Consider the following 16,160-nt stretch of genomic DNA (forward strand, 5'->3'; position numbering starts at 1 on the left):
ACTGCAGTACAGATGAACGATAATTCATTGCACAGATGAGATAGGCCTAAGGGAAGGGTGAGTACAGAAACCCTGTGTCACACTGATGAATGAAAAGGAACCCTATCTAGCCAAGCCATGCTTGAGCAAAGCAAGCAGAAAAGATGAAACTATCAAAGCTGCCAAAAGGTTCTTGCACTTATCTGTGATTTTTACCTAGACATTGGGGCCTTTGGTTCAGCTTGTAAGAAACAAAGAAATCAGTGACAGACTGAACACGCAGTTTGATGTCCCAGCTACACGCTTTTAAAATTAAATACAAACCAAATGCAAAGTCACGATATCAGAGAGATTCGAAAATACTGAAGCTATATGATTAAATAGACTCCCAGGTATGTACCTCAGAGAAACTTAGTCAAATCTATCAGGAAATATGGGTTAGAAGCCTCCCTTACAATGATACTTGAAATGGGAAAATATCAAGACCAAGTCGAAATGTCCTTTGGCAAGAGAATGGTTCAATGGTGCAATGGTTTTTTTTTTTTCTGATGATACCAATACAATATGTGATATCATATTCATATGATACTGTGCAGTGGTAAAACTAATTAAACATTAATACAGACAGATCTTCAAGAACAATGTTAAATAAGATAAATTATAATTCATACACGTTGAAAAATTGATTTTGAAAACACCAATAAGCATATCTCTATAGAAATGCGAGGGATAACAACAATCGCAGGGTAATTACCCCTGAGCAGCCAGAGAGGAGAATATTAAAAGCAGGTCAATAGCTGAGGTTAGAAAATATTGAAAGCCTTTTGCTTCTTAATCTGGTTGCAAAACGTGGAAGTACGCAATTCATTTTACATCTAAACTGGACACAAATGTTCTAGGACACAGTTGACAGGAAAACATGTGTTTAGGAAGATAAACAAAGAGAAATGCTTTCCATATGCCCTATGGTATTGATGCCAGATTTCTATGTAAATTATTACATAAAAGATCTGGACACAGCCGCGTAGTGCTGTGCTGAAGTCGGCCACCAAGATTGAAATGTGCAGAGCACGAGACTAAATTTCATTTTGTCTCCATCGCTTGAACGCGCTTCTTTTTTATTGTTATTATCTCCTGACACTTGGAAAGCAGAAGAGAGCGTAATGGAAAGATGAACCGAGAATGCAGCTGACATTTGGACGCTCTGCTCAACAGGCAGGGAGCGGGAGGCGTTTGTGGCTTGTGATTAAGTTTTACATAGCAGCTAGCAGGGAAAAGGTGAATCTGGAGCCCCGACTGCGTGTGTTCTCGTCGCAATGCTCCGTTGCTTACAATGGGTGGTTCAAAATCACAGCTCCCAGCGCGTTATGTAAAGCCTTACCCCATGAGTGAAAATATTTCTGATTAGTACACTCCCCAGGTAACCCACTGTGCTCTGTTTACTCAGCTTCTTTCAAACATTGGCAGGGGAGGGGGCCCAAATTGTACACAGAGAGAAACGGGTGGAAGCTGCCATGTGGCTTTCTGCTTTGGCTTGGCAAAGTGCAGTGTATGCTTGAAATGCTACACAGATACTGAGGTTCGCGGGTACTGAAATCACTCTGTCTTTCTATCGGAGAGCGTTCTGAGTCTCTGCTGTAATCTCAACATACGGTCCTGGGCTACATGACTTCTGCTGGGACTTAATGTATGTTTGAAAGACGCCCACATTCCAGGGATTTAAAAGTGAGTCATAGCACTGACATGTGTGTCTAGAACGATGTCTATCAATGGAAAATGTCTCTTAACTCGTCCAACCAGCTGAAGCAGTCCCTAGTCATTTTGTTCTAAAAGGAGAATTCTCCCATGATAGAAGTGGAATAGATTTAACAAACAGTTTCTAAAAACTTAGAAAAGTCCTGCATTCGGAATTTTATCCTTTTTCCCCCTTTCCAAAGTAAGAGGGGGCATTCAGAGAACAGATTTCCTAATGACTGTTTCACCAGTATCTTTCTGAGGCCTCAGAACATTGTCCAAAGAATATTAGATTCTGAAAGGAAGCAGAATCAGTGACCTCACAACAACCAAGATTGTGAACAGAACACATGTGAGGGAGGGAGGATGCATAGGGAAAATGAAATTACAGCCTAAATTCTTTGCGGCAGAGCTACACACATGGACAGTCGCTCAGGAAGGGTTACTCGGAATGGCACACGTGAAATAAATGCTCAGAGCTGGAGAAATCTTCCAATAGTTACAAAACAGAAGAGGTAAGCCAAAATTGAAGCAAAGTCTCCACTCATAAAAACCAGTCCAAAGAGACAGAGCCAGTTGTAAATATTGCAGGGCTGGATTCCAGGGCCTTCTTATTGCCAGTGTTCTCAAGATTTATTTGACATTTAGTAACACATATTAATTTCTCTAAATACACCCTCCAAAATTAAGTTTCTGAACCATCTAAAAATATATCAGTATGCCAATGACAGGTACCTTGCTTAAACTAAAGAAGAACCATGTGGATAAATGTGTGTCACTTCTTACCTAAGGAAAGAAACTGAAAACAAATTCGACTTCACAGAGCCTGAAACGAGGCATGGTAGCACAGGCCTGCAATCCTGCCACCTAGGGAAGGAGAAGCAGAAGGATCAGGAGTTCAAGGCCAATCTCAGCTACATAATTTGAGTCCACCTGAGATACATGAGACCTCAGCTAAGAAACTAAACAAAGAACAAAACCTTGCTTTGGGAACTTTGAATTCACTCAGTAGGAAACTTGCCAAGAGCACAGACAGCTGGGGCTAAGTTCAATGGGAGAGCCCTTGTCTAGAACGTGCAGGGCCCTGGGTTCCACCCCTAGTTACACCAAAAAGCGGGGGGAAGGACTAAATAAAGGAAATTATATCCTTCAAGATATCCTAGGAATGATTACAAAGACTGGTACTCAAAGAAACTCAGAAAAAAAATGACATTTTTCCTTCCAATCCCCCAAGTCACTTCAAAAGTCATGATCCTTACAGTGTTCTAATGTGCCTTGCTTCATGCCCGCAGTCTACACAGAAGAGAAGTCCTCCACAGGCTAATTGTGTGGTGGGGGGATAGAGGCAGTGAGTCCTTTGTGTCACTGTCAGCCCCTCCTTCCTATTGGAATCAGCAGAGGGAGAGATGAGGTAGAGAGTGCTGATCACCTTTATTGGCTGCTCAGTATGTGCTCTGAGAGCAAGCTGACGTCATCCCAAGTACCAACCAGACTGGTTAGAAATGCCTCTAGGCCTCTACTGGCCCAGTCTCTCAGGCCCTATGTAGTATTAAAATTTAGTGGCAGAGGGAGCCATGGGTGATTTGCATTGTCTACCCATCACAGGCATGGAAAACAAGTAGCATCCCTAACTTCTGACTGTCATCCTTACATATTACTCCTCCCAGCCCTGACTGCTATGTAGACTTTTTTTTAGCATAGATTCTTTCAGAACAGTTTTTTTATCCAAAAGCTCAATCCTTGAGAGTAGCACATTCAACCTTGTAGCCACTTGATGGAGGGGAACACATGGAGAGAAATTGGCTTTCCTGAGTTTGTCAGTTTCTCTCCGTGAGGAGGCAATTTCAGTGAGTTAATAGACCTGAGTACGGTAAACATGCTTCTCACAGGTATATTCACAAGGTAGTATAAATATCTCTCGTCCACTAAAGGTGTCCGCAGAGAGGACCAGCAGAGGCCCAGGCAGCAACACTGGAATGTGCCAGAGGAGACCCTGTGGAGCTCCCATGTGAATGGGGTTGCTGAGGACAGCAGGGTAGAATAAGGGCCAACCCATAAAGCACAATGCACGAAACTCTACCTCTCTTTAACAAAAAGGTATCCATAAATATTAGATCACTCTGTTTACTGCAAGGAGCCTCTTCAGTAAAGCAAAGATAAAGTCAAAGTCAGTTATTGCCATGAGTTTAGATACAAATGGGATCAGAATAGAAAAGGAGCCAGATTGCTACACCAGGCACTTTCAGAATGAAAGGTGCCAGCTATTCCCTCCAACGAACCCCAGGTACTTCTTTCAACACATAGAAGTTAAGAGGCAAAGGGAAAATGTATATTTACCTGTGCTGTAAATTTTAAATATTTGACCTTTGGTTTACTTATAGTACACTCTTAATATGTGCTAGTGCTTCCAGCCTGCAATGTTTAACGTTATCAACTTGCCAAAGCGTGGAAAGTCTCAGTGAGGGAGTATCTATATTGAACCTATGTGTAATGGATCATCTTATTTAAGTAGTTGATGTGAGACGTCCCAGACCACTGAAGGCAGCCTTATTCCCTAGGCACCGCATCCTGAACTGTAGAGGGGCAGAGAAATCAAGTTAAGCCCAAGTAAGGAAGTGAGCACATATACATTTGTTTCTCTCAAGTCTTTCCTGTGGATGGGATGTGACCATCTGCTTCAAGTTCCTGCTGCCGTGACTCCCTTGCTATAAGGAATGGCAACCTGGAATTGAGCTGAAATAATCCTTTCTCCCTTAAGTTCTATCTTGCCAGAGTATTTTATCACAGCAATATAATTAGAACTAGGAGGTAGTCCAGCCCTCTCAAGTAGCACGGAGATTTCCTCCTCTCCGAGGACACTTTCAACTCTGAATATCTGCACAATTCTGATGTCCCAAGGGGACACTTTTTTCTCCCAGCTGCCCCATAGCTACAACTCCTTTCCTTCTAAATTATGCTTTTGCTAGCGAAATTTGGGAATCGAGCTATAATCACCCTGCCCATCATATTCCTTACAAGCTAGAGGCCTCGCACTAGAGGTAGCGAGAAGAAAGGCCAGCAAGCATGAGAAATACTCTATGCTCTTTCCTGGTCTCTTTCTTTAAAACTTTATCAAAACGTGCTTGGAACCTCTAGGTAAAGACCTTCTAGCCTGTCCTCAAGCTGGGTTTTTGCCTCAGAAGTGTTGAGAGTGGTATGTATTGCTTTTTTAAATTCATACCCATCCTCATCTAAAAGATTCTCAAGAATCATGGTTTCATGCCGAAGGGTCCCCAGTGGATTCTGGCTATTGTGCTCTCTTCAAAATTTGATAACCCTAAGAGGTAGGTGTCTATTCCGTCAGCCCTAAGGTCAGCCCCTGCTCCATCTCTCAGGATTTAGCCCTCATTCACACTGAGGATTGGATGGAAAATCTATAGACACAGAGAAGAAAGAACATTCAGGAAAAACTAATTCAGGGGGAGAATTTCCTAAAAGTCACTCAAGAGGATATGTATGTCTCAGGATGTGACTCATTGTCCATGCGCGTTTGTGGGATTTGACTGGGGAGATGTTTTGCTTTGTCTTGAAACAGGATCTTACAGTGTATAACATGCTAATCTTAGGTTCTTCACCTTCCTGCCTCAGCCTCCCAGGTGCTAGGCTTACAAGCCTATTCCTCACAGTTGGTGCCAGGACATGAGTTTAAGGACAGCCAAGCAGAGCTGAAATTCCAGTGTTCTGGTGACTTCAACCCTATACACTGTCAAACAGAAGGGAAGCCAGAGAGAAATCAACACAGCTTACCAAAGTCCCTGAGTGGAAGAAACCGAAACAGTTGAAACTGAAAGTTGCCTGCTAATGGAAGGAAAGGCAGCAAAGACTCAACTAGTTTTAGGGCAAAGATCAGACCCCTTTATATATGGAGATCCCATGCCATTTTGCTTGGCTCTATCCATTTTTTCATTTTCTAATCAGTCATGCATATATATCACAAATGCTGCACCCAATTACCCTGGTTCCAATCTATTGGCGCTCTGATCCTCTGTGGTTTCTACTCCCCTCACCTGAACAGCTCCCATTTCTCTTGACAACTAAGCTCTATTCATTCAAACATCCATGAGAGTCCTCTCACGGAAACCTTCCTGGCCCTCGTTCCCTTTCAGGTCTGCCCTTGGCACTCTTGCCTGCTGATAATTTGGAGACTGACAGTTCCCCCTCCCCATTCAAACTCATAAATCACACCCTAAGACCCAGCTTATATAAAGAAAAAACTAATTTTATTTAATGAAGGGAAAAAAATATGAGTGGATAAATAAGCAGTTGACTCCAAAGAAGAAGACAGCAGGAGATACTCTGCAGCATGGTAGGGGGCTCTGCAGGGTACAAGCATGAGAGCACAGTACTGGGAGCCATTCTGCAGCATAGGGGCTTGCAGAAGGCAACCCTGTTTTGGCAGAGCTCAGACAGGAAACAGGAATGCTGTCTCACTCTGCTGTGGTGGCCTGCAGTGATTGTAGCAGAGAGGAGTAAGTGGCCATGTGTCACAAGTAGTCAGTCCACTTGGCTCCACACTGGAGAAGAGGGCAAGGTGTCTTCCTATGTGAGCCTAACAAGCAGTGGTCATGGCAAGAACCTAGCAAGTAGAAAAGCAGATTGCAGGTTGGAGGTTGCAGTCTGGGGATGACTGATGATGCTGAGCTGGTAAAATGCATGACCCTCACTTTTCTGAGACTCACTTTTCCACTCTGCCAAACCAGAAGTGGGACATTGCTTAGCAATGCCACCAAGGGTACCCTATCTCCTTGGGATCATGGACGTAAGGACATTAAAGTTTCACGTGGTTTATTTTAACAGAATTCTCCATCCCCTGGGTCTTAGCCCTGAATAAGATGAATGCTTTCACTTCAGTTCTTATAAGCATTCACCATCTTTTGTGCATTTTTGCAAGTGATTCTTCCTCTATGTCAGAGTCTGTGTGCTTAGAGGATAACAAGCATTTGAACCCAAACAGGCCAGAGAGAGCATCTTATTCCTAGCTCTATACAAACCAGGAGATCATAAATGGGAATGAATCCCTACTAAGGCTCAGTAGAGTTGCTCTCTGGCTAAAATTTCTATGAATATTTTACCAGACTAGCTGAGAAAGGCCAGGCTTCACTGGTACCAGCTGCATCCCTGAGTCTACAGGGCCTCTACCTTGGAATTTTTATGTGCATATTCATTTTTGCTTAAGTTAATGCATTTGGGTCTTATTATTCACTTCTAAAAATAAATTCTATTGACTAGTACGTACCCAAAAAATCATTAAAAATGTCAAATATTTAACATGCTTTCTAACTCTGCGTCAGTTTCTTCCAGCAGCCACACATTTTTGAAGACTACTAGTCTTCTCAACATAAGTGTGTCCTTTCTTTAACATTTCTTTCTATACCTGTGTTTAGAAGTCTCACGTACATAATGGGGGAAATATTAGAGGGGAGTCTGAGCTCTTTCTAATATTTTGTATTTTCTAAAATCCTAAAGATGACTATGGTCTTACTTATTCCAGGTACAAGGACTTTATTGGGATGACATGGGCTGATCATTCCTAAAGTCATCATTCCATCCCTCAAGAAAATGATACTTCCTAATTATGTCTAATGGCACACACCTTCCAAGGCTAAGGTAGGAAGATTAGAGAACCAAGGCCAGATGCATTTGCTCATAGTATACATAAAGAACTAAATTCTTCCAGTAATTATACGACTGAGGTAATATCAATAATCCTATTTTGTAGATAAAGAAACTAAAGTTTAGAGAAATTAGTAATATTCCCATGTTTACACAGCTTCAAATCAGAGAAGAAATCTCCATTGATTGGAGTGGTTTGGGGAGACACCACAGTTAGCAGGGTATGAGGCAATTCTCATGAAGTGAAGAATATAAAAAGAAGTCACTAAAAATATCACAGGGTGGAGGAGAGTAATGGGGTTTTTTCTAAGGGCCTGGATCAGAAAATCTCAGTGGCCTGGTAGGTACCTACAATCACTTACAAATCAATGTATCCAGGAATGCAGTATATGCTTTCTGAAGAGCTTAGAATTAATGATGCTCACACCTGTGAACAGGAATTGGCATTAAGGCCAAAAGGTAAATTGGAGTTACATTTTAGAATCTCTTTGTAGGAAACCTAGCCTAGAATTTCAACTAGAAGACTTTAACAGGCAGATCAGTTCCAAGCATTCATTCTAGCAGTAATGATCTGTGTTATTGTAAGTTATTACTCAAACTCCCTGAGATCCTCTTTCCTTATCTATAAAAGGGGGACAAGGATATATTTTTACCATAGGTTTAAGTATTACACTGGGTAATGTACTTATATCTCCCATATGTACAGAATAACTAGCTTTGATTGGCAAGCTAAGGAATTCATAAAACATTCACTGTGGAATGATCCATGACTCCATTGAGGAGAAGGTTAGGAAGGCATTCGCAGAAAGCTAATGCATGCAGGTGGAATGAAATGAAAGAGACACATGCAGACAGTTCAATGTACCACACTAATTATTTGATTATGAGATAAGTGTGTGAATCTAGCTAGTGACTCCAGAAACAAAATGGAAAGCCAGAGGAAGACTCAGAGATGAAGCAATCATCTACAATTTCCCTCTACACAGTACTCTGAACTAGGACTCCAATATACTAGAGACTTCTATAAGGAATGATGAAACCTCATCTTTACCATTAATACTAATTGACAAATTGCTCTCAAACAAAAGCAGATAAAAATTCACAAATAAGGAAGACAACATCCTGCCGAAATGTTAGCATGCAGTACACTGGGTCAGTGTTCCTGCCTGCAGGTATTCTACTTCAATAGAATCAGCATTTATACTAGTCACACCTTGACTGAAAACACAAGTGTGGTCATTTGTATCTTGTCAAATGAATTTGTGGTGCCTATTTCTGTCTAGTGAAATATTACACTAGAAGTTTAGAATTACCAGTTTGAATGCAAAAGACAGAAAATTCTTGCAGCCTGAAACAGTAGGTTACATCCATGTCTACAAAGTTAATAGACTGAAGTTTGGGACCACCTGCTGTTGGAGAAGGGAGCCACTTGGTTGACCCGGTTGCCCAGAACTAAAATAATTACACAGAAACCATATTATTTCAATCGCTGCCTGGTCCATTAGTTTTAGCTTCTTACTGGCTAAGTCTTACATATAAATTTAATCCATTTCTATTAATCTGTGTATTATCACGTGGCTGTGGCTTACTGGCTAAAGTTTAGGCATCTGTCTCTGGCAGGGCTACATGGCTTCTCTCTTGACTCCACCCTTATTTCTCCCAGCATTCAGTTTAGTTTTCCCCACATAGCTCTGTTTCCCTATAGCTCTGCTATAGGCCCAAAGCAGTTCCTTTATTTATCAGTGGTAATCATAACATACAGAGGAAAATCCCACATCACCTCCCCTTTTCTTTTTAAATAAAAAGGAAAGTTTTAACTTTAACATAATAAAATTACATAAAACAGTTATCAAAAAAGAATTACAGTTATATCTATTTTATCTTTTATCATAACTAAGGAAATAAATATTATTAGTATCTATTCTTCAACTCCATCAAAGACTCCAGAAGGATATAATATTACCTATTTAAACAGGAAGTGCATTGTAAGCAACTTCCAAAACTCTAGAATTTACAGAGATATCTCGCTGCCTGGACAGTCATCCAGAGTTCTTCTGTACCATTGGGGAATTCATCTTTAGCCTACAGGCCCATAGTATCCAGCAGGCTTTTCCATGAAACAGGAAATTTTAAAGACAGGTCAGCCTATACTGTCAGTTTATCAGTCACTTTCATCTATATCCTGCAGAATGTCTAGCAGACTCTTTCATGAAGCAAGAACCCTGAAGGATTGTATCAACTTTAGGCAAGTTCAGCAGTCATATATCTGTTTGTCCTGCATGTCCAGTTAAGCAGTCCAGGCAAGAGCAGTTTCTTGCCCAAATGGCTAGCAAACGCCATAAGATGCCTCTTCAATGACCATCTTCCTCTTGAAGTAACTGGTGCTGCCAGGAGGAGAAGTGTCTCTGTCATGAAAAGTCCTAAATTCTTAAACATTTTAAATGCCATATTTTGTAGTCTTTGAAAGGTTTGAGCAGAAATATACATATAACAAGATTGACCTTAAATTTATATCAACAAACCAAGATCCATACCAATGCAAATCTCTATAGCATATCCCCCTTTAAATGCAAAAGAGCATTTATAAATAATACTTGGGAATATGGGCATAGTTACTCTCTAAACTGCTTCCTGTTGTTTATTGGGTGAAGTAATTTTTTGAGGGGTGTTCAAGGCAACTTTTCAGGGGGTCTTGGTCCATTAAACAATATTAGTCTGGAAGTAACCCACAGGTTCTCATCCTCTGTATAAACAAAAGAACAACTTTTCCAAAATAATATATCCTTAGATTCAAAATTTGAATTTAAGATACCTTTGAAATATATTTGTTGGCTTATCTTAGCAGTCCCCAGAATCAAATGTCTCTCTGCAGTCAAAAAATTCAAAGATAACATAAGAACATACATAATCCAGACTCTCTGTGAAATTTCCACCTTTATGTGGCTTGTTTTTACTCTATTACTTTTTCTACAAGTTTAATGTTTATTTTATTATCTTTACTCCTTTAACATATGACTGTCTATACTTTGTCTCTTTAAAAACATTGTTTCATTTTTTAAAAAAACATTTAGTTCTTTTTATAACTCTATGTACTCTTTTTCTTCTCTCTCCCAAGCCTATGTACATTAATCCAACATTGTGATCCATTTAGAGGTCTTTTATGTCTGAATCTGTCCTATTGTGTATCTGTAATTCGTTACTATCCAGGAGCACTTCTTAAACTGCTAAGCTCTTCTTATGAACTTAAGTGGCTGCATTACTAGGGGAAATATGGCACTCCCTGCTCGCTCTGCCCAGTCCAGCATGGTAGAGCTGTTTGCTGTCTCTGAGAGCCATGTTCATAGTCCCATTTTTAGGCACACAGTCAGTCTATATCGCCATTAAGCAAGTTGTAGCAGTCTGCTCAGAGACCCCAATCAAATGCTCTATAGCTGGACCTCCAGAAAGAGTCAGAGTTCATGCTGGCATCATAGCCCAGAAAGCCAACATTTCAAAACCGCCTCCTTTTTTCTGCTTCTACTGAATCAGGAAACCCTCTCGTAAAGGAGCTGCAGCCTGCTACCAACAAAATGTTGGCTACCAAGAAGCCGCGTTTAACTCTGTTCTTTTGTGTCTACGATTCCTTTGAAAGCTTTTTCAGGTTTTACATGGATTTAGTCCACCACATTGGTACATCGGTTTGTTGGGAAAAGGTCATTTATTTACTTCCTGGCTTCCCAGAAACCAAAATAATCACACAGAAGCTGTATTAATTTAATAATGGATACAAGCTCTAGCTTCTTATTGGCTAACTCTTACATATTAATTTAACCCATTTCTATTAATTTATGTATCGCACATGGCTGTGGCTTACCAGCTAAAGTTCTGTCTGGCTCTGGCGGGCTATATGGCTTCCTTCTGACTCCACCCTTCTTTCTCCCAGCATTCAGTTTAGTTTTCCCTGCCTATCTCTATTCTTTTGCCCTATCTGGCCAAGCCAGTTTTCTTTATTAATTAATCAATCATATTCACAGCATACAAAGGGGAATCCCACATCAGCCTGCTGTATCAGTGTCACCATAATTACACTTGGAAAATGCTAACAATAATTTTTATAAGTGGTTCACTTGTCTTCCTCTTTGAGGTTCTTTAATCTCAGGCATGAGTTAATCATTGAATAGGCTAATTTGCTGACATGTGTAGTTACTACAAACAACACGGTGAAACCCTGATAGGAATCATCCATAGATTCTGAAGTCTTCCAAGAGTGCTCCAAGTGCATCCCTTTCAGCATGAACATCAGCTCCAAGCAAGAAGCTACAGATGTAGTGAACAATCTAGGCTGCCCTGTTCAGCCAAAACTCTAAACAAAAGTCATTTGCTGTGGGTCTTCCCTATAAAATACTGCTGAGCTGCTGTTCAGAGAGAACTGATCTTTCTCAGAACTGTCCATAGATGTAGACCAAGAATTATGCTAAGGGTAAGAAATCTTATCTTCCCATAGGGAAGTCTTCCTCAATATTTGTAAAAGTCATTGTCGTCAATTAGAGTCCTTGACAAAGGCAGGCAAATTCCCACAGAAAGTATCATCTCCATGCATTTGAATTAGAGAAACTCAACAGTGTCACTTCAGCCAACTTGAACTAAACCCCACAAACAGAGGTGAAGGGACTGCTCCTCTTCCCACTTTCTTTCCTATGGAAATATGAATATGATAAGTAAAATGACACCCAATATCTATAGGAACTTTTAAATTTACCTGTTAAAATATTCATCTTTAGCATTGCATTAAAATTTATTGGAGAACAAAATAAGGCAGAAGGGTGGTCGGCTAGGGAAAGGGGGTAAAGTGTCAGTCTAATAAAGGTTGACTTAGGCTGAAAACCATAACCAAGGCTGATGATCACAGTCTGTAAAAAGAAACTTACTTCATGTCATCCAACATTGCTCCTCCAAAAGTATGTACTGGTATGGAAAGTCCTTCTATATATGTGTTGATTTTATTGATTAATGAATAGAGAAGCTGCTTTCAACCAATGGCTTAACAGAATACAGCCAGGCTGGAAGAAATATATATAGAGAGAGTAGGCAGAGTCAAAAAGAAGCCATGTAGCCAACGCTGGGGACAGACACCTGTGCTGGAGCCACCATCTGAAACTTTGCCAGTAGGCTATGACCTCATGGTGATGCACAGATGAATAGAAATGGGTTAACCAAGAATATAAAGCTAGTTAGCACTAAGCTTAGGGGATTGGCCAAGCAGTGATTTAACTAATATAGTTTCTGTGTGATTATTTTGGGACTGAGCAGCCGGGAATGAACTAACAGCCTTCCTACTACAATCAATGTACATTTTACAATAAATTGCTTTCTAACAAGTTTTCCAGTAATCAATGGAATCACACCTTAACAGCTACAGTCTCTAATAAAGTGTCCAGGCCAGGACACTGAGCTACCTAAATGGACAGCATGGCAGGACTTCATTCAGATATTTTCTCTAGCATGGAATCTATCCATTTGAGATAGTATTGAATCCACAGTTGGTTCCATATGTGTCTGGAGTTATCATTGGAAATCTGTGGGATCTGTTGGGGCTTTCACAAAGAACTTGTGATTGGTGGCCAGGAGAGCACCATGACTGACCAGTTACAATGTTTCGCGTGCTCTTCAAAGATTTTGTCAAAAGAATTGTAAAAACAAAACCCCAAACCATACACTTCCAATATATAGTTAAGATCATATATGTAGTAGTTATTACAGGTGTCATTCAAATTTGTTGTGGCGTTAAATTTTTATTAACATTGGAGCTGAAGATTTCAAAACCGTAGCTTAGAAACGATATCTGTCATACAACCTGATCTGAAACAGTGGCCCTGGTCAAGCTCATAAAGCAAATCAGATCTATGTTCCAGTTCCAAAGTCTCATTTTATTTTTCACTCGAAGTGTGTTAATACAAATCCCTGTGATTACTCTCTTACTTCTCAATTTCAATTATAAGACAGAAAGGACAGAGCAGCCACAGGACATTACCATGGGTACAGACAGTAGACAGTGTTATGGTCACTTCATTATTTATTTGGGTTTGTAGGGATTTCTATTTTAATTTCTCTGACATCATCTTTACGTCTAAGCTTCTGTCTCAGGGAGTTTCCATGCTGCTGCCTTGGACAGGATGAGCTGTGGGCTGCTACTGTCATACAATCCCTGAAGGTCTTCAAGATTACAAAATTTCCATTCAAAAGGTCTGCACAATCTGGACCCAAGCAAGCCAGGCGATAGTTTAAAAAGAAAACCCGCAGCCAGTAGTTTAAAAGACAAAATTGTTCCACTCAATTAGGAATCCGTTATTTCAACTTCCAGTTTTCTACATTAGGACCTATGTGACTATGGTGGTTTGAAAGAAAGTGACCTTCATCAGAGTGGCACTGTTAGAGGTGTTGCTTTGTTGGAGTAGGTATGGTCTTGCTTGAAAAAGTGTGTCACTGTGGAGGCGGGCTTTGAGGTCTGACATGTGCTCAAACCATTCCAAGTGACGCAAATCACTTCTCTAGCTGTAGATCCAGATGTAGAATTCTCTAGCACCATGTCTGTGTGCATGCCGCCCTACTCCCAGGGGCCATGCTCCCTGCCCTGATGATAATGGACTAAACCTCTGAAACTGCTAGCCACCGCCTCAATTAAGCCTTTTCCTTTATGAGTTGCTGTGGTCATGGTGTCCCTTCACAGCAATAGAAAACTCAAGTAAGACAACGGCCATAGCTAAACTGATATGCTCTCTAGCACCAGTGAATGAGGAAACTTCTTTTAAGCTCATTTTCCATCTCAGTGTTCACTCTTACCAGCTCCTTGTGGCTGTGTCTTTTCAGTTGTCCCTCCATATAACATATCCAATTTGAGTTATTCACCAGGGTGAAATGGAAGCTGTGGGAAATGTTTGCCCTCCTTCTGTAAAATAGAAGTAGGACTCCATGGTGCAGTTTTGTCCAAAACAACCTTGGTTTACAATTGTTATCCTGGCATGAGTAACAATTATCTCACTCACTCGCAAAAGTGGTTCAATGTATAAAAAAGAATACAGAAACTCAAGAGAGGGAAAAGATGGAGTTGGAGGGGGAACAGTGTGCCTTGTGTATACCTGATTAGGGCAAGAACATATGAATGCTGAGAGTGGAGAGTTCTTTCTTGCATCTCCAGGTCTGAACAACCCCCAAAATGAGGACAGCAGCCTTGAAGCATTGTTCACCATGGACCAAACTTTTGCTCTGAAGTTTCCTTATTTGTGACCTAAACATAGAGATGTGATACAACGACTGCCTAATGAAATAGCACAGTCACCAGAAGTGACATTAATTTAGTTATTGCTTTCCTGAGATGAAATAGTACTCAGAGACGCTTGCTGGAACCCAAGGATCACAGGTTTTTCTCTAGGCCCTAATACTGTCTCATCAATGCTACATACAATGATGACACATGTCTTCCCGCATCAGCTAGGCAAAGCCCACCACCAGAACCCACTTAACCCACATCTCTTGAGTTCACAGAGTACCCAGCAGAGTTACAAGGCTTCAAGTGCAGAGAGAATGCTGATGTCACTGAGTGTCGATGCCTGAAGAGGCCAGTGGAGAAGTCCTGGGAGACCAAACCCACTTGGTATCTCTCAGCATGGAGTTGTTTTATATTATACGGCAGTGCAAAATGGCTACCATTTGAGGGGATGACAAGCAATGGCAATTTCAGGCCTGGAAGAGTTTTCCTTTACTCACAACCCATTGGAACTGTGCACACATTGCCACAGGCTTCATACATACCACAGAACATCTCTTCTGCTTGTGACTGAGCAGGTAGAAATGCATACACCTCTCTCTTCCCTCCTCATCAGCCACAAACATACTTCAGAGAAAGAAGTATCAGTGAAGACAGAATGGAGGGAGGGAGGAAAGAAGAGAAGGGAAGGGAGGAGAGAAAAGAAAGGAGAGGAATTAAGGGGAGGATCCCAAAAAGAGGGTACTCAGCTGTAATCACAAGAAACTGAAACTCCACTCTGGTCAAACTCCTGTTGTGTGACTTTCGGATGCTCAGTTGGTTCCACTGACTGTCAGGTTCCCTCATCAGTGACTGAACATAGTTAACCTGTGTGGCTTTCATGACACAGTGTGTTCAGGTAAGTACTCTGTATCTTCAGCAGGGAGGAGGAACCTCACAGGGCTTCCTTACCCCAGACATAACTGCCTCTGATTTCATTGAAAATGTTTCCTGTTCTTGAAGAGGGATGGACAGACCACTGTTAGCTAAAGTTCTTTTATGGATGGAATCTGGCCCTGTGTTTTAGAACACAATTCAAATAGGATGGCCTGAAGACCATGGTACAATGAAATTATGTGCAAAAATAAACATAAGGAACTCCCCTAAATGTGCAGGTCTGAGGACCCTGCAGTAAGCTACCTGATCAAGCACATTGACTTTAGTTACAGACATTGGTATAGCAGAAGTTGAGTGGAGTTGGTAAAGTTAATCTTACAAGAGGAAAGTAAGATATAAAATATACCACTGCAGCAGAAGGAAAGAGAACATGAGCAAAGAAGGCAAGGGCAGAGGAAACCTTCATCCGACGTTGGATGGCGATACAGATGGAGACCCATATTGGAATACCGAACTGAGCACTCCACGGTCCAAATGAGGAACAGAAAGATGAAGAAAATTAAAAAAGTAATCAGGACTGCGAGGGATGCGAGCACCCACTGATACAAGGGAACTGATATAATGAGAGTTCACCAAGGCCTGTTGGACTGGGACTGAACGAGGACGTGATCCAACC

At 41.0% G+C, this 16,160-nt stretch overlaps 1 long non-coding RNA gene across 1 annotated transcript in view; it reads left to right on the forward strand.

Annotated features, from left to right (window-relative positions):
• The first annotated feature begins 2,100 nt into the window (after positions 1-2,100).
• The window catches only part of LOC125403355 (uncharacterized), a 30,632-nt gene continuing 16,572 nt past the window's right edge, over positions 2,101-16,160 (forward strand). Inside the window, exons 1-2 of the long non-coding RNA XR_007232918.3 lie at positions 2,101-2,228; positions 7,244-7,359. This is a non-coding gene — a long non-coding RNA (uncharacterized LOC125403355). The remainder of the gene's footprint in view (positions 2,229-7,243; positions 7,360-16,160) is intronic.

The sequence above is a fragment of the Myodes glareolus genome, chromosome 7, assembly GCF_982192425.1.
Source record: "Myodes glareolus chromosome 7, mMyoGla1.1, whole genome shotgun sequence".
Lineage (NCBI taxonomy): Eukaryota > Metazoa > Chordata > Mammalia > Rodentia > Cricetidae > Myodes > Myodes glareolus.